At 44.6% G+C, this 19,424-nt stretch overlaps 1 long non-coding RNA gene across 2 annotated transcripts; it reads right to left on the bottom strand.

Annotated features, from left to right (window-relative positions):
* Positions 1 to 1,686: 1,686 nt before the first annotated feature.
* Positions 1,687 to 18,691, bottom strand: LOC135050792 (uncharacterized). Of its 2 annotated transcripts, none has more exons than XR_010241823.1 (3): positions 18,540 to 18,691; positions 16,507 to 16,576; positions 1,687 to 1,843 (listed from the first exon to the last, which is right to left on the bottom strand). It is a non-coding gene; the product is annotated as an uncharacterized LOC135050792 (long non-coding RNA). The 2 variants fall into 2 exon arrangements; XR_010241822.1 differs by lacking the exon at positions 1,687 to 1,843 and adding an exon at positions 8,029 to 10,633.
* Positions 18,692 to 19,424: the final 733 nt, after the last annotated feature.

Raw genomic sequence — 19,424 nt, 5'->3', positions numbered from 1 at the left:
AAATACGAAAATGTAGAATACGACAGCTTAGTAAATTAGTCGTAATAAATTCAAAAAGTTGCAACTTTACACTTTCGATGTCATTCGTGATTGAACTTTAACCTCAGTCGGGAAAATACGAATTTTAGTAAATTTACCCCAATGAGTTAACAATTGGTCTGAAACACTTGTGAATATTCTAGCAGCAAGCTACAGTAGTTATGGCTGCTCTGGTGCTTATGGACATATTTCTGCCTCCTGAAGAAGCTGCAGTCTGCAGTGAAATGCATTGAGGGATACAGACTTTAATTTCTACTTTAGCTCACAGCATTTAAGCGTTTAGAAATTCATACAGCCAGCAGTAACATATTCTCCTGATTACTGTACCATCTACCTGGCTTTATACTGTGTGTATACATGGAAATGTGCTGAACCTGACAGCGTTTGCAGGGCCGGACCGGAATTACAACTTGAGATAGCTGTCAGCAATACCACTGGTCCCCTTACATACGGGACTGGCGGCTACCTTGGCAGGGGTCCTGCAACAAACGTAACCACCCGCTGACTGATTGGCTGTTACCCTGTGCTGTAATTATCATTTAGCTACAGTGACTGACATCCTGACCTACGGCCCAGCTACAGCATTATCTGTCATAATCTCCACGGAGTGCTCCTGCATTCTCATACACAAGCTGCGGATTCATCTGATTACCGACAGGAGCAGCATTCACACTGCACTGACACTGTAGTGTCTCAGCGGCAATGATAGCCCATAAACATATGTGAGACAGGGCAGCATTGATTAGCAGGATTCTCCATAGTGGGGCAATTACCATTGTGTGACTTTGAACTGCACAGCGCTTGAGATTCAGTCTATTTATTAGCATAAGGCTTTTTTTTATTATGATGTGATATTACATGCAATATTTATGCAATCCGCAACTCATATAAAAATGTTATTCCTGGGAATGTTCTCAGATTTTTTTGTCATGGTATCATAAATTCTAATAGCTAGTTACCTTTCAGTGACATTGGTTTACTTAGCTGTATTGCTACCTTAAAATATAATACAAATACAGCTCTAATACACAGATACTTCACAAACAACTTCAAATCAGTCATGTACAGATGGGGTATTTATTATTTGGATACCTGAAAACTGAAATATTCCGAAAACCGGAATATTTCGGCCCTGTGGTGACATCTCTGGATGCACCGTACCTGCTGCGGAGTCCCAGTACCCCCCTTCCCTCCCGTTGACATGCCAGATCCCCGGGACGCCCAGCTGATGCTCCAGACCCGCTACGGACCCCCGAGACCCATAAGGATAATAGATATTCTGTTATCCGGAAAAATCCCATTATGGATATGGAATACTCAACCTGTAATATTTTCTTGTTTCCTAATTGCACAAAAAAAGTTGAGGGAACTGAACAATAAAAAGGTGAAATACAAAAATACAAAATCTTGAAGCAAAAGGCCATAGACAAACCGTGCTTTCACAGGCTCTAACCTTTGGAGAATACTCTTGGTGTATGTTGCAATACACTGTAGGTTGCTTTTATTTTAGGAGATGAAGAATGCAAGAATAGACGATCAAGCTTAAATCTATCCAAACAGTTCTACTGATGTGGGGAAAAGGTTATGAAATTCAGAATTGTTTCAGCATACATTATTCATATCAATAACTTTACCATCTCAGCAGTATAATCATTTGCTTGATGCTTCTGGACATAAATATTTAGTGTAGTCACGAAATATATATCTTCTGGAGCTTCTCAGCTAATTTTTTTTACAATCTCCAACCAATTTTTCTCTTAATCAGTGATGCTTACACAGTATCATGGCAGCATTTAAAATATTTCTGGGGGAAAAAATAGATTTGATGTTAAATGAGAGATTATTCATTTACTTATAAATTCTAGTCATGATTTATTATTACAGTATTAGATAAGTTAATGCCACAGATATTATTACTGTTCTCTGCTGTCAACATCTGTTTTGCAGGTAAATTAGCCAACGGTACCTAGACAGTAAGAGAAAATAAGATTTTACTTACCGATAAATCTATTTCTCGTAGTCCGTAGTGGATGCTGGGACTCCGTAAGGACCATGGGGAATAGCGGCTCCGCAGGAGACTGGGCACAACTAAAAGAAAGCTTTTAGACTACCTGGTGTGCACTGGCTCCTCCCCCTATGACCCTCCTCCAAGCCTCAGTTAGGATACTGTGCCCGGACGAGCGTACATAATCAGGAAGGATATTGAATCCCGGGTAAGACTCATACCAGCCACACCAATCACACCGTACAACTTGTGATCTGAACCCAGTTAACAGTATGATAACAACGAAGGAGCCTCTGAAAAGATGGCTCACAACAACAATAACCCGATTTAGTTAACAATAACTATGTACAAGTATTGCAGACAATCCGCACTTGGGATGGGCGCCCAGCATCCACTACGGACTACGAGAAATAGATTTATCGGTAAGTAAAATCTTATTTTCTCTGACGTCCTAGTGGATGCTGGGACTCCGTAAGGACCATGGGGATTATACCAAAGCTCCCAAACGGGCGGGAGAGTGCGGATGACTCTGCAGCACCGAATGAGAGAACTCCAGGTCCTCCTCAGCCAGGGTATCAAATTTGTAGAATTTAGCAAACGTGTTTGCCCCTGACCAAGTAGCTGCTCGGCAAAGTTGTAAAGCCGAGACCCCTCGGGCAGCCGCCCAAGATGAGCCCACTTTCCTTGTGGAATGGGCTTTTACAGATTTTGGCTGTGGCAGGCCTGCCACAGAATGTGCAAGCTGAATTGTACTACAAATCCAACGAGCAATAGTCTGCTTAGAAGCAGGAGCACCCAGCTTGTTGGGTGCATACAGGATAAACAGCGAGTCAGACTTTCTGACTCCAGCCGTCCTGGAAACATATATTTTCAGGGCCCTGACAACGTCAAGTAACTTGGAGTCCTCCAAGTCCCTAGTAGCCGCAGGCACCACAATAGGTTGGTTCATGTGAAAAGCAGAAACCACCTTAGGGAGAAATTGAGGACGAGTCCTCAATTCTGCCCTGTCAGAATGAAAAATTAAGTAAGGGCTTTTATATGATAAAGCCGCCAATTCTGACACACGCCTGGCTGAAGCCAGGGCTAACAGCATCATCACCTTCCATGTGAGATATTTTAAGTCCACAGTGGTGAGTGGTTCAAACCAATGCGACTTAAGGAACCTCAAAACAACATTGAGATCCCAAGGTGCCACTGGAGGCACAAAAGGAGGTTGTATATGCAGTACCCCTTTTACAAATGTCTGAACTTCAGGTACTGAAGCCAGTTCTTTCTGGAAGAAAATCGACAGGGCCGAAATTTGAACCTTAATGGACCCTAATTTTAGGCCCATAGACAGTCCTGTTTGCAGGAAATGGAGGAAACGACCCAGTTGAAATTCCTCTGTAGGGGCCTTCTTGGCCTCACACCACGCAACATATTTTCGCCAAATGCGGTGATAATGTTTTGCAGTTACATCCTTCCTGGCTTTGACCAGGGTAGGGATGACTTCATCTGGAATGCCTTTTTCCTTCAGGATCCGGCGTTCAACCGCCATGCCGTCAAACGCAGCCGCGGTAAGTCTTGGAACAGACAAGGCCCCTGCTGGAGCAGGTCCTTTCTTAGAGGTAGAGGCCACGGGTCTTCCGTGAGCATCTCTTGAAGTTCCGGGTACCAAGTCCTTCTTGGCCAATCCGGAACCACGAGTATCGTTCTTACTCCTCTCCTTCTTATGATTCTCAGTACTTTTGGTATGAGAGGCAGAGGAGGGAACACATACACTGACTGGTACCCCCACGGTGTCACCAGAGCGTCCACCGCTATTGCCTGAGGGTCCCTTGACCTGGCGCAATATCTGTCTAGTTTTTTGTTTAGACGTGACGCCATCATGTCCACCTTTGGTTTTTCCCAACGGTTTACAATCAGGTGGAAGACTTCTGGGTGAAGTCCCCACTCTCCCGGGTGAAGGTCGTGTCTGCTGAGGAAGTCTGCTTCCCAGTTGTCCACTCCCGGAATGAACACTGCTGACAGAGCTACCACATGATTTTCCGCCCAGCGAAGAATCCTTGCAGCTTCTGCCATTGCCCTCCTGCTTCTCGTGCCGCCCTGTCTGTTTACGTGGGCGACTGACGTGATGTTGTCCGATTGGATCAATACCGCCTGACCCTGAAGCAGGGGTTTCGCTTGACTTAGGGCATTGTAAATGGCCCTTAGTTCCAGAATGTTTATATGAAGAGATGTTTCCATGCTTGACCACAAGCCCTGGAAATTTTTTCCCTGTGTGACTGCCCCCCAGCCTCTCAGGCTGGCGTCTGTGGTCACCAGGACCCAATCCTGAATGCCAAATCTGCGGCCCTCTAGTAGATGAGCACTCTGCAGCCACCACAGAAGAGACACCCTTGTCCTTGTTGACAGGGTTATCCGCTGATGCATCTGAAGATGCGATCCGGACCATTTGTCCAGTAGATCCCACTGAAACGTTCTTGCATGGAATCTTCCGAATGGAATAGCTTCGTAAGAAGCCACCATTTTTCCCAGGACCCTCGTGCACTGATGCACTGACACCTGGCCTGGTTTTAGGAGGTTCCTGACTAGCTCGGATAACTCCCTGGCCTTCTCCTCCGGGAGAAACACCTTTTTCTGGACTGTGTCCAGAATCATTCCTAGGAACAGTAGACGTGTCGTTGGAATCAGCTGCGATTTTGGAATATTTAGGATCCACCCGTGCTGACGTAACACTACCTGAGATAGTGCTACTCCGACTTCTAACTGTTCCCTGGACCTTGCCCTTATCAGGAGATCGTCCAAGTAAGGGATAATTAAGATGCCTTTTCTTCGAAGAAGAATCATCATTTCGGCCATTACCTTGGTAAAGACCCGAGGTGCCGTGGACAACCCAAACGGCAGCGTCTGAAACTGATAATGACAGTTTTGTACTACAAACCTGAGGTACCCTTGGTGAGACGGGTAGATTGGGACGTGGAGATAAGCATCCTTGATGTCCAGAGACACCATATAGTCCCCTTCTTCCAGGTTTGCTATCACCGCTCTGAGTGATTCCATCTTGAATTTGAACCTCTTTATGTAAGTGTTCAGGGATTTCAGATTTAAAATTGGTCTCACCGAGCCGTCCGGCTTCGGTACCACAAACAGCGTGGAATAATACCCCTTTCCCTGTTGTAGGAGGGGTACCTTGATTATCACCTGCTGGGAATACAGCTTGTGAATGGCTTCCAAAACTGCCTCCCTGTCGGAGGGAGACTTTGGTAGAGCAGACTTCAGGAACCGGCGAGGGGGAAACGCCTCGAATTCCAGTTTGTACCCCTGCGATACCACCTGTAGAATCCAGGGGTCCACTTGCGAGTGAGCCCACTGCGCGTTGAAATTCTTGAGACGGGCCCCCACCATGTCTGAGTCTGCTTGTAAAGCCCCAGCGTCATGCTGAAGACTTGGCAGAAGCAGGGGAGGGCTTCTGCTCCTGGGAAGCGGCTGCATGGTGCAGTCTTTTTCCCCTTCCTCTGCCCCGGGGCAGGAAGGAATGGCCTTTAGCTCGCTTGTACTTATGGGAACGAAAGGACTGAGTTTGAAAAGACGGTGTCTTTTTCTGCTGATGTGAAGTGACCTGGGGTAAAAAGGTGGATTTTCCAGCCGTTGCCGTGGCCACCAGGTCCGATAGACCAGCCCCAAATAACTCCTCCCCTTTATACGGCAATACTTCCATATGTCGTTTGGAATCCGCATCGCCTGACCACTGTCGCGTCCATAACGCTCTTCTGGCAGAAATGGACATAGCACTTACTCTTGATGCCAGGGTGCAAATATCCCTCTGTGCATCACGCATATATAGTAATGCATCCTTCAAATGCTCTATAGTTAACAGTATATTGTCCCTATCCAGGGTATCAATATTTTCAGTCAGGGAATCCGACCACGCGACGCCAGCACTGCACATCCAGGCTGAAGCGATTGCTGGTCGCAGTATAACACCAGTATGTGTGTATATACTTTTAAGAATATTTTCCAGCCTTCTATCTGCTGGTTCTTTGAGGGTGGCCGTATCAGGAGACGGTAACGCTACTTGTTTAGATAAACGTGTGAGCGCCTTATCTACCCTAGGGGGTGTTTCCCAACGTGTCCTAACCTCTAACGGGAAAGGATATAGTGCCAATAATTTTTTAGAAATTAGCAATTTTTTGTCGGGGGAAACCCACCTCATTTAACTCATCTGACTCAGGGAAAACTATTGGTAGTTTTTTCACACCCCACATAATACCCTTCTTTGTGGTACTTGTAGTGTCAGAAATGTTCAATGCTTCCTTCATTGCCGTGATCATGTAACGTGTGGCCCTACTGGACATTACGTTTGTCTCCTCACCGTCGACACTAGACTCAGTATCTGTGTCTGGGTCTGTGTCGACCCACTGAGGTAACGGGCGTTTTAGGGCCCCTGACGGTGTCTGAGACGCCTGGACAGGCACTAATTGATTTGCCGGCTGTCTCATGTCATCAACCGTTCTTTGCAAAGTGCTGACATTATCACTTAATTCTTTAAATACGATCATCCAGTCAGGTGTCGACTCCCTAGGAGGTGACATCACTAACCCAGGCAATTGCTCCGCCTCCACATCATTTTCCTCCTCATACATGTCGACACACACGTACCGACACACAGCACACACACCGGGAATGCTCTGATAGAGGACAGGACCCCACAAGCCCTTTGGAGAGACAGAGGGAGAGTCTGCCAGCACACACCAAGCGCTATATATATATACAGGGATAACCTTATATAAGTGTTATTCCCTTATAGCTGCTGTTTATATAGTTTTTAGCTGCCAATAGTGCCCCCCCTTCTCTTTTTTACCCTGATTCAGTAGCAAGTCTGCAGGGGAGAGTCAGGGAGCCGTCCTTCCAGCGGAGCTGTGAGGGAAAATGGCGCTTGTGTGCTGAGGAGATAGGCTCCGCCCCTTCACAACGTCCTTATCTCCCGCTTTTTCTGTAAAAAATGGCAGGGGTTAAAATACATCCATATAGCCCAAGAGCTATATGTGATGTATTCTTTAGCCAACCTAAGGTATTATCTGTTATATTGCGTCTCAGGGCGCTCCCCCCCAGCGCCCTGCACCCTCAGTGACCGGAGTGTGAAGTGTGCTGAGAGCAATGGCGCACAGCTGCGGTGCTGTGCGCTACCTTAGTCTGAAGACAGGATCGTCTTCTGCCGCCGATTTCACCGGACCTCTTCGCTCTTCTGGCTCTGTAAGGGGGCCGGCGGCGCGGCTCCGGGACCCATCCAGGCTGAACCTGTGATCGTCCCTCTGGAGCTAATGTCCAGTAGCCTAAGAAACCCGATCCACTCTGCACGCAGGTGAGTCCGTTTCTTCTCCCCTTAGTCCCACGATGCAGTGAGCCTGTTGCCAGCAGGACTCACTGAAAATAAAAAAACCTAAAATATACTTTTATTCTAAGCAGCTCAGGAGAGCCACCTAGCCTGCACCCTTCTCGTTCGGGCACAAAAATCTAACTGAGGCTTGGAGGAGGGTCATAGGGGGAGGAACCAGTGCACACCACCTGATCCTAAAGCTTTTATTCTTGTGCCCTGTCTCCTGCGGAGCCGCTATTCCCCATGGTCCTTACGGAGTCCCAGCATCCACTAGGACGTCAGAGAAAACATGGTTCTATAGATACCAGGCCTCACATTGATTTAATAGTTTCAATATGACAAATCATGCAATAAGATCTTGCCTGTGACTATCCAAAATAAAAACAATACAAACGTCAAGGCATTCAAATATTAAAAATATTTTCAACCTGCATCCCTATGTGATTGCAGCCTATCCCAAAATTGGAGTATTACCAATACCCATTTAGCTTTCTAAAATACACAAATTATTTGGTTAAAGACTCTACCACAACACTAAAAAGACAATATGTACAGAGGACTTTTTCTATATTTTATTTTATTTAAATTTGAATTTTTGGTTCATCACACAGGGATGTACGCCATAGGATGATCCCTCAGTGGTAGCCTCTCGTATGTTTCTATTAAAAGCATTGAAATATAAGGTTTACACATTTCAGGAAGTGATAGCTTTTACAAGCCACTGCTTAAGAAATAAACCATTGTGGCACCGACTTTCAAACATGCAGGAAAAAGGTTGATGGTTTGGGGCTCTTTTTCTGGCTCTTGAGTTCATGACTGGCATAGAGTGACTCTTTCATACACTGCATGGGGGGAATGTTATTTTATTATTTTATTAAAACCTATTTAATTTTAAAAGAGGAGTGCGCTACTGTGCAGACTCCACTCTTCCTCAAGGGAGGTTTCATGCCCTATCCCAAGATGACAACCGAGTTCTCTACTGAGCATGTGCAAGTTTCATCTTGTCCTTTAGTATGTGAGACTTTGTAGTGTGAAATGATGGGAGACAGAAGTCTTCTACTTAGCTCCTGAGAGACCTGTTTAATACCTGCATATGAAGCTGTTCCAGCATTCCTACACCTGTTTGTAGTATACACTTACCGGCTGCTGATTTGTATGAAACACTGCTACATGCAAGCTCTGCTCCAAATGTGTTCTTCAGCATTAGAAACAGGAGGGTTTGCCATTATTACACTACTTGTACACAATTTATATTTTGTTTTCAGGATGGGATGGATTCAGACACAAGGGGGGAATTCAATTGTTTGAAAAGTCGGTTGGCTGTCTGTTTTTTCCTGTCTATTAGATAAGGAAAAAACAGACACACAACTGACTTTTTAAATAACTGAATATCCTCCAAGGAATCTAGTGTTTACATGTTTTTCACCATCTGGGAGAGTTAAATTGCCCCTCTGCCTCGGTATCCAGATGATAGATAAAAGGTCGACAAGCAACAGGCTGCCACCAAATTGGCAACATACATATGTTCTACGTGGTCAAAAGATCGACAGGTTCAAATGGTCAACATGACAATGGTCGGCACACCATATCGTCGACATGAGTTTTGGGATTTTACTTTTTTTTTAGAAAATTGTCATACTTTAGCATCCACGTGGACTACAATTGCAAATAGTAACCTTGCCTGAAGCATGATGAGCAAACTAATAGGGGGGGATGTAGTGCACTAATTGGGGGTCACTTGCTGGAAGGGAAATTTTGACACCAAAAACCAATTAAAAACTCATGTTGAACTTTTCATGTGTCGACCATTTTCGTGTTGATCTGTCAACCCTGACAATCTTTGACCATGTCGACCATTTGGTGTCGACATATACATTGTTGACCTTCTGACTGTTGACCCTTTGATCTAAAACCCTCTGCATATATACATACTGTATATTTTTTGTGCTATACTATTATTTTTCTGTGACACTGCTGGTCAGACCGCAGTTTAATCATACATGTACTGTGACACTGTATGTAGTACCCCAACTGTGGGTGGTCCGTCCCCACTGGTGCTTTGTTGTACATAAAGAGGTGCTGTCTTGTCCATCAAGGGACTGCTGTGTCCATCCAGGGGTGCTCTGTCAATCTAGGGGTGCTCTGCACCAGAGCAAAAAAATAAAAGCTAAAAATGTATTTACATTTGTGCTATACCCCAGTGTACTATTCTATAATTTTTCTGTGACACTGCTGGTCAGACCGCAGTGTATCATACATGTATTGTGACACTATAGATGGTACCCCAACTGTAAGTGGTCTGTCCCCAGGGGTGCTTTGTTGTATATAAAGGGGTGCTGTGTTGTCTATCAATTGGCTGCTGTTTCCGTACAGGGGTGCTCTGTCACTCTAGGGGTGCTCTTAAGGTCCATCAAGGTGCTGCTGTGTCCTCCATGGGTGCTCTGTCCATCTAGGGGTGCTCTTTCCATCCATCCAGGGGCTTTGCCCCAGTGTAAAAAAATAAAAGATAAAAATATAATTTGAAAAAATAAATGCTTTACTGAAGTTGCCCCCCTCCACTGTGTACTCAGATAGCATTTTCAGTGCAGCTGGGAACTTTGTCAGCGATCGGCGTACGAGGTTACTTCCCCAAAATGTAGAAAAGATGCTAAAAATTAATTACAAATTCCATGAGGAGACCTTTTTTACGGACAATTACGTCCAAAAATGTAATGGTGGATTCTAATGAAATGGGACAAATTAATAGTGTGTGAAGAAGATGATGAACAGACTGATGTCGTTGAGGAATCGGATGATAATGAAGATGATGACATCTTGCCTATGTAGAGTCGATTTGTGCATGTAGAGATCATTACCAGCAATATCCACTACCCATTGGCAGCTTGTTTTGTAGGGACCCAAACAAATCAATAATTTCAGCCACAAGTGGTAGTCCCTGTCGCTGAAGTGACTGGTTTGTTAAACTGTGCATGTTTAATTTATACAAAATCAGTGTGGGTGTTGGTGGTCGGGCCCAAGGACAATTCCATCTTGCAAGTCTTTTCTTTGCATTATTTGCTGTTTGGAGCATTGCTGACTGTCTTCTTGTGTAGACGACAAACATTTGTATAGTTTGTTAAACTGCCACCCTGTCTGCCACTGCAGTGCCATTCCGTTTCCTAGATGAGCAGCCGCTGGGGAAATCAAAGTCACAACATTTTCTGATGTTCCAATGGTGATTATCCAATGTTCTGATGTTTGAAAAAAGACTATATTATTTTTAGAAATGTTAACAAAAGTAAAACAATTTTTTAATAAAATCATTTTGGATAAGTTTAAATACATGTTCTTCACCTAATTCCCCACCCCGCTCGACAATTTCAGACAGGTTTATGGGGGGAAAATGTGCCAGTTAATTGGTTAGTGGGATACGCATATTTATTTCAACTTTTGTTTTGTTTTTTTAATAATAATTTAAAAAATCCTATAACATGTTTAAATACAGCATAAGAAAAAATAAGAATTTACTTACCGATAATTCTATTTCTCGTAGTCCGTAGTGGATGCTGGGGACTCCGTCAGGACCATGGGGTTTAGCGGCTCCGCAGGAGACAGGGCACAATAATAAAAGCTTTAGGATCAGGTGGTGTGCACTGGCTCCTCCCCCTATGACCCTCCTCCAAGCCTCAGTTAGGATACTGTGCCCGGACGAGCGTGCATAATAAGGAAGGATATTGAATCCCGGGTAAGACTCATACCAGCCACACCAATCACACCGTACAACCTGTGATCTGAACCCAGTTAACAGTATGATAACAACGAAGGAGCCTCTGAAAAGATGGCTCACAACAAGAATAACCCGATTTTTGTAACAATAACTATGTACAAGTATTGCAGACAATCCGCACTTGGGATGGGCGCCCAGCATCCACTACGGACTACGAGAAATAGAATTATCGGTAAGTAAATTCTTATTTTCTCTAACGTCCTAAGTGGATGCTGGGGACTCCGTCAGGACCATGGGGATTATACCGAAGCTCCCAAACGGGCGGGAGAGTGCGGATGACTCTGCAGCACCGAATGTGAGAACTCCAGGTCCTCCTCAGTCAGGGTGTGCCCCTGACCAAGTAGCAGCTCGGCAAAGTTGTAAAGCCGAGACCCCTCGGGCAGCCGCCCAAGATGAGCCCACTTCCTTGTGGAATGGGCTTTTACTGATTTTGGCTGTGGCAAGGCTGCCACAGAATGTGCAAGCTGAATTGTACTACAAATCCAGCGAGCAATCGTCTGCTTAGAAGCAGGAACACCCATCTTGTTGGGTGCATACAGGCTAAACAGCGAGTCAGATTTTCTGACTCCAGTCGTCCTGGAAACGTATATTTTCAGGGCCCTGACAACGTTAAGTAACTTGGAGTCCTCCAAGTCCCTAGTAGCCGCAGGTACCACAATAGGTTGGTTCATGTGAAAAACAGAAAACACCTTAAGGAGAAATTGAGGACGAGTCCTCAATTCTGCCCTGTCAGAATAAAAAATTAAGTAAGGGCTTTTATATGATAAAGCCGCCCATTCTGACACACGCCTGGCTGAAGCCAGGGCTAATAGAATTTTCACCTTCCATGTGAAATATTTTAATTCCACAGTGGTGAGTGAGTGGATCAAACCAATGTGACTTTAGGAAACTCAAAACAACATTGAGATCCCAAGGTGCCACTGGGGGCACAAAAGGAGGCTGTATATGCAGTACCCCTTTTACAAACGTCTGAACTTCAGGCACTGAAGCCAGTTCTTTCTGGAAGAAATTCGACAGGGTCGAAATTTGAACCTTAATGGACCCTAATTTTAGGCCCATAGACAGTCCTGTTTTCAGGAAATGTAGGAAACGACCCAGTTGGAATTCCTCTGTAGGGACCTTCTTGGCCTCACACCACGCAACATATTTTCGCCCAATGCGGTGAAAATGTTTTGCGATTACATCCTTCCTGGCTTCGACCAGGGTAGGGATGACTTCATCTGGAATGCCCTTTCAGGATCCGGCGTTCAACTGCCATGCCGTCAAACGCAGCCGCGGTAAGTCTTGGAACAGACAAGGCCCCTGCTGGAGCAGGTCCTCTCTTAAAGGTAGAGGCCACGGTTCTTCCGTGAGCATCTCTTGAAGTTCCGGGTACCAAGTCCTTCTTGACCCATCCGGAACCACGAGTATCGTTCTTACTCATCTCCTTCTTATGATTCTCAGTACTTTTGGTATGAGATGCATAGGAGGGAACACATACCCTGACTGGTACACCCACAGTGTTACCAGAGCGTCCACCGCTATTGCCTGAGGGTCCCTTGACCTGGCGCAATATCTGTCTAGTTTTTTGTTCAGGCGGGACGCCATCATGTCCACCTTTGGTTTTTCCCAACGGTTTACAATCATGTGGAAGACTTCCCGCTGAAGTCCCCACTCTCCCGGGTGGAGGTTATGCCTGCTGAGGAAGTCTGCTTCCCAGTTTTCCACTCCCGGAATTAACACTGCTGAGAGTGTTATCACATGATTTTTCGCCCAGCGAAGAATCCTTGCAGTTTTTGCCATTTCCCTCCTGCTTCATGTGCCGCCCTGTCTGTTTACGTGGGCGACTGCCGTGATGTTGTCCCACTGGATCAATACCGGCTGACCTTGAAGCAGAGGTCTTGCTAAGCTTAGAGCCTTGTAAATTGCCCTTAGCTCCAGTATATTTATGTGGAGAGAAGTCTCCAGACTTGATCACACTCCCTGGAAATTTTTTCCTTGTGTGACTGCTCCCCAGCCACTCAGGCTGGCATCCGTGGTCACCAGGACCCAGTCCTGAATGTCGAATCTGCGGCCCTTTCATAGATGAGCACTCTGCAGCCACCGCAGAAGAAAACACCCTTGTCCTTGGAGACAGGGTTATCCGCTGATGCATCTGAAGATGCGATCCGGACCATTTTCCCAGCAGATTCCACTGAAAGGTTCTTGCGTGAAATCTACCGAATGGGATCGCTTTGTAAGAAACCACCATTTTTCACAGGACCCTTGTGCAATGATGCACTGATACTTTTCCTGGTTTTAGGAGGTTCCTGACTAGCTCGGATAACTCCCTGGCCTTCTTCTCCGGGAGAAAACATCCTTTTCTGGACTGTGTCCAGAATCATTCCTAGGAACATTAGACGTGTCGTCGGAAAAAGCTGCGATTTTGGAATATTTAGAATCCACTCGTGCTGTCGTAGAACTACTTGAGATAGTGCTACTCCGACCGCCAACTGTTCTCTGGACCTTGCCCTTATCAGGAAAGCGTCCATATTTCTTTTAGGAAGAATCATCATTTCGGCCATTACCATGGTAAAGACCCGGGGTGCCGTGGACAATCCAAACGGCAGCGTCTGAACTGATAGTGACAGTTCTGTACCACGAACCTGAGATACCCTTGGTGAGAAGGGCAAAATTTGGACATGTAGGTAAGCGTCCCTGATATCCAGTGACACCATATCGTCCTGGTTCGCTATCACTGCTCTGAGTGACTCCATCTTGATTTGAACCCTTGTATGTAATTGTTCAAATCTTTTAGATCTCACCAAGCCGTTTGGCTTCAGTACCACAATATAGTGTGGAATAATACCCCTTCCCTTGTTGTAGGAGGGGTACTTTGATTATCACCTGCTGGGAATACAGCCTGTGAATTTTTTTCCCAATACTGCCTCCCTGTCGGAGGGAGACGTTGGTAAAGCAGACTTCAGGAACTTGTGAGGGGAAGACGTCTCGAATTTCCAATGTACACCTGGGATACTACGTGTAGGATCCAGGAGTCCACTTGTGAGTGAGCCCACTGCGTGCTGAAAACTCTTGAGATGACCCCCCACCGCACCTGAGTCCGCTTGTATGGCCCCAGCGTCATGCTGCGGACTTGGCAGAAGCTATGGAGGACTTCTGTTCCTGGGAATGGGCTGCCTGCTGCAGTCTTCTTCCCTTTCCTCTAACCCTGGGCAGATACGACTGGCCTTTTGCCCGCCTGCCTTTATGGGTACGAAAGGACTGAGACTGAAAAGACTGTGTCCTTTTCTGCTGAGATGTGACTTGGGGTAACAAAAGTGGATTTTCCAGCTGTTGCCATGGCCACCAGGTCCGATGGACCGCCCCTTTATACGGCAATACTTCCATGTGCCGTCTGGAATCTGCATCACCTGACCACTGTCGTGTCTATAAACATCGTCTGGCAGATATGGACATCACATCTACTCTTGATGCCAGAATGCAAATATCCCTCTGCGCATCTCGCATATATAGAAATGCATCCTTAAAATGCTCTATAGTCAATAAAATATTGTTCCTGTCAAGGGTATCAATATTTTCAGTCAGGAAATCCGACCAAGCCCCCCCAGCGCTGCACATCCAGGCTGAGGCGATTGCTGGTCGTAGTATAACACCAGTATGTGTGTATATACTTTTTAGGATATTTTTCAGCTTCCTATCAGCTGGCTCCTTGAGGGCGGCCGTATCTGGAGACGGTAACGCCACTTGTTTTTATAAGCGTGTGAGCGCCTTATCCACCCTAAGGTGTGTTTCCCAACTCGCCCTCACTTCTGGCGGGAAAGGGTATACCTCCAATAATTTTCTATCGGAGGAAACCCACGTATCATCACACACTTTAATTTATCTGATTCAGGAAAAACTACAAGTAGATTATTCCCACCCTACATAATACCCTTATTTGTGGTACTTGTAGTATCAGAAATATGTAACACCTCCTTCATTGCCCTTAACATGTAACGTGTGGCCCTAAAGGAAAATACGTTTGTTTCTTCACCGTCGACACTGAAGTCAGTGTCCGTGTCTGTGTCGACCACTGAGGTAAATGGGCGTTTTTACAAGCCCCTGACGGTGTCTGAGACGCCTGGACAGGTACTAATTTGTTTGCCGGCCGTCTCATGTCGTCAACCGACCTTGCATCGTGTTGACATTATCACGTAATTCCTAAATAAGCCATCCATTCCGGTGTCGACTCCCTAGAGAGTGACATCACCAATACAGGCAATTTGCTCCGCCTCCTCACCAACATCGTCCTCCTACATGTCGACACACACGTACCGACACACAGCACACACACAGGGAATGCTCTGATAGAGGACAGGACCCCACTAGCCCTTTGGGGAGACAGAGGGAGAGTTTGCCAGCACACACCAAAAACGCTATAATTATACAGGGACAACCCCTTATACAAGTGTTTTCCCTTATAGCATTTTCACATATGTAATCATATCGCCAAATAAGTGCCCCCCCTCTCTGTTTTAACCCTGTTTCTGTAGTGCAGTGCAGGGGAGAGCCTGGGAGCCTTCCTCACAGCAGAGCTGAGCAGGAAAATGGCGCCGTGTGCTGAGGAGAATAGGCCCCGCCCCCTAAAACGGCGGGCTCTTCTCCCGGAGTTTGTGAGATCTGGCAGGGGTTAAATACATCCATATAGCCTCAAGGGCTATATGTGATGTATTTTAGCCATAAAAAGGTATAATACATTGCTGCCCAGGGCGCCCCCCCCAGCGCCCTGCACCCTCAGTGACCGCCGGTATGAAGTGTGCTGACAACAATGGCGCACAGCTGCAGTGCTGTGCGCTACCTTATGAAGACTGAAAGTCTTCTGCCGTCTGTTTCTGGACCTCTGGACCTCTTCAACTTCGGCATCTGCAAGGGGGGTCGGCGGCACGGCTCCGGGACGAACCCCAGGGTGAGACCTGTGTTCCGACTCCCTCTGGAGCTAATGGTGTCCAGTAGCCTAAGAAGCAAATCCATCCTGCACGCAGGTGAGTTTACTTCTCTCCCCTAAGTCCCTCGTAGCAGTGAGCCTGTTGCCAGCAGGACTCACTGAAAATAAAAAACCTAACTTAAACTTTTATTCTAAGCAGCTCAGGAGAGCCACCTAGATTGCACCCTTCTCGGCCGGGCACAAGAATCTAACTGAGGCTTGGAGGAGGGTCATAGGGGGAGGAGCCAGTGCACACCACCTGATCCTAAAGCTTTTATTATTGTGCCCTGTCTCCTGCGGAGCCGCTAAACCCCATGGTCCTGACGGAGTCCCCAGCATCCACTTAGGACGTTAGAGAAAATATATTGTTTTGTAGAATTTCAAATAAAAATTACCTTGTTTACTCTCCAACAGAGTGTCCTGTTATTCTGACAGATGATCAGGCACTAATCCAAGATGAAAGACCTGCAGAAAGAAGAGTACGCAAAGCCTGCATTTATATTTGTTCTTGACAGCCACAGAAAATACAGAGGAACAAACTACAATTCCCACCATTCTCCAGCACCAGCTCCTGGATGAGATCCTGCACTGGACATGAATGAGGCCACCCAGGTGGACTTTATGGCAACAGAAACAATGCATAATAACAACATGTAAAGGCAGGCAGATGAGGTGGCTTAACCATTTGTTGTCTAATGTAAATGAATAGATTAATACAGTGCATCCGGAAAGTATTCACAGCGCTTCACTTTTTCCACATTTTGTTATGTTACAGCCTTATTCCAAAATGGAATAAATTCCTTTTTCCCCTCCAAATTTTACACACAATACCCCATAATGAAAACGTGAAAAAAAAGTGTTTTTGAGATTTTTGCAAATTTAATAAAAATAAAAAAGTAAGAAATCACATGTACATAACCTCTGACAGAGGAACCATCGGGTTCTTGGTCACCTACCTGGCTAGGGCCCTTCTCCCAAGATCGCTCAGTTTAGATGGCCGGCCAGCTCTAGCAAGAGTCCTGGTGGTTCCGAACTTCTTCCATTTACGGATGATGGAGGCCACTGTGCTCATTGGGACCTTCAAAGCAGCAAATATTTTTCTGTACCCTTCCCCAGATTTGTGCCTCAAGACAATCCTGCCTCGGAGGTCTACAGACAAATCCTTTCACTACATGCTTGCTTTGTGCTCAGACATGCACTGTCAAGTGTGGGACCTTATTTAGACAGGTGTGTGCCTTTCCAAATCATGTCTAATAAACTGAATTTACCACAGGTGGACTCCAATTAAGCTGTAGGAACGTCTCAAGGATGATCAGTGGAAACAGTATGCCCCTGACCTCAATGTTGAGCTTAATGGCAAAGGCTGTAAATATTTATGTACACATGAATTCTTAGTTTTTTATTTTTAATAAATTTGCATAAATCTAAAAAACAAAACAAATTTTTCACGTTGTCATTATGGGGTATTGTGTGTAGAATTTGGAGGGAAAAATTAATTTATTACATTTTGGAATAAGGCTGTAACATAGCAAAATATGGAAAAAGTGAAGAGCTACTGTATGAATACTTTGCGGATGCACTGTATGTATAACAGGGAGTACTTCCTGAGGCGTAGCTCCCCAACTATAGCACAAATTAAGGTCTTAAAGTATTTCATATATACATATAGTATGTATGTATGTATGTACATATATATATATATATATATATATATATATATATACATATACACACACACACACACACACACACACACACACTTTACACAGTATATATATAATAAATATATATATACAGTATATACATATATATATATAACAATAGAAGAATTGGCGCCAACAGGTTGTATCAGTACCCAATATTATAAACCGAACCCTTAATAGGTTTCAATATCAAAACGTATTAGTGACATGTTCCATCTTAAAACTTTTTATTTATTTTTTATTTATTATAAAAACATAAAGTCAAGATTTGTACAGAGGCGGTGTGGTACTTCACACTTCTTACAGATCAACATTGAAAGTTACAGGCAAATGCAGGTGATTTTCTGTAATTTCCTCTTTTTCCTTAATATAGATTCGTAAAATGACTTTATAAAAAGACAACCCTAATAAATATATATATATATATATATATATAAATCAGCAGGTGCCGGCTCTCCCATCAGCTCCTAATAGTGCACCGGGTGTCCGCATGTAGAAATATATATATATATATATATATATATATATTCAATGCAGGGTCTGGCACTCCCAAAGCATATACTTAACTGCAGCCGGTGCCATCATAAAGGGATAAATATACACAGAAAGGATGCGGCACTCCAGGCTTGAATAATTTCACAGCAAACTAGTACTTTGCAGCAACGTTTCAGTAGACACACCTACTGTCGTCAAGCTTTAATAAAGAATAAAAACAATGTACATACCTTTATAGTCACCCGATGTGCATTCCCGCCAGCTCGTCCCGGGACCACTCACCCGCCGAGCCGCATAAAACGTGACATCATCGTCAAGCGAGGGCGCCGTGCAATAGACACCCATCATCATGACAACCAAGATTGCATGCAGTAAACATTGTTGCTGGCTGAAACAGTGTAATAATAGATAGTTAACAGCTACATAATTGTAATTCACACCTTTTACACAATACTCCATAGCATCAAAATTATGTCTGCTACAATACTTAACTATATCGTGACCTATACTTATATGTGCTGTTTTGCGATTGTCACCAGCAAGTCTCACAAACTATTTAAAAAAACATGAATAAGAAACTGTTTCATTAAGACCTCTAGGGTGTATTACACCCAACCGTACTATCCATTTTGTTTCTAATTGTAATAGTTTCGCCCCTCTATTACCTCGTCTCATATCACCCAGGACACAGTCTATCATTCTGTATCTAATGCTATGTACTGGATGTTTCAACTGAACAAAATGCCGGGCCACGGGTTGTTCACTATCTCCCGTGTCCAAAGCTTCTGTATACTCAGTAAAGAAGCGTTATACTCTGGCCATACATGAATTATTACAGTAGATTTTTACTATTCTGTATAGGAACAGTCTATCTTTCAGCATGGTCCTTTATAAATCTACATATACATGTACATGTGGATACAATCTGGATACTAATATTTTATCATATATGATTTGATCTAAATTATAATGGTTTATCATATATGAATTTCTGTAATATAGACACACCTCAGTATAGTGAAAGGGTTATGTGAATTTATTGAAACATCTGTTTCATTGGACCTTGATCAGCTGTGGATTAAATTAATTTTCGAGACTATCGAACCTCAATTAAT

Source organism: Pseudophryne corroboree, chromosome 2, assembly GCF_028390025.1.
Source record: "Pseudophryne corroboree isolate aPseCor3 chromosome 2, aPseCor3.hap2, whole genome shotgun sequence".
NCBI classification, from domain to species: Eukaryota; Metazoa; Chordata; class Amphibia; order Anura; family Myobatrachidae; genus Pseudophryne; species Pseudophryne corroboree.
Note: the sequence above shows the minus strand (reverse complement) of the source record. Positions and strands in the feature narration are given on the sequence as shown.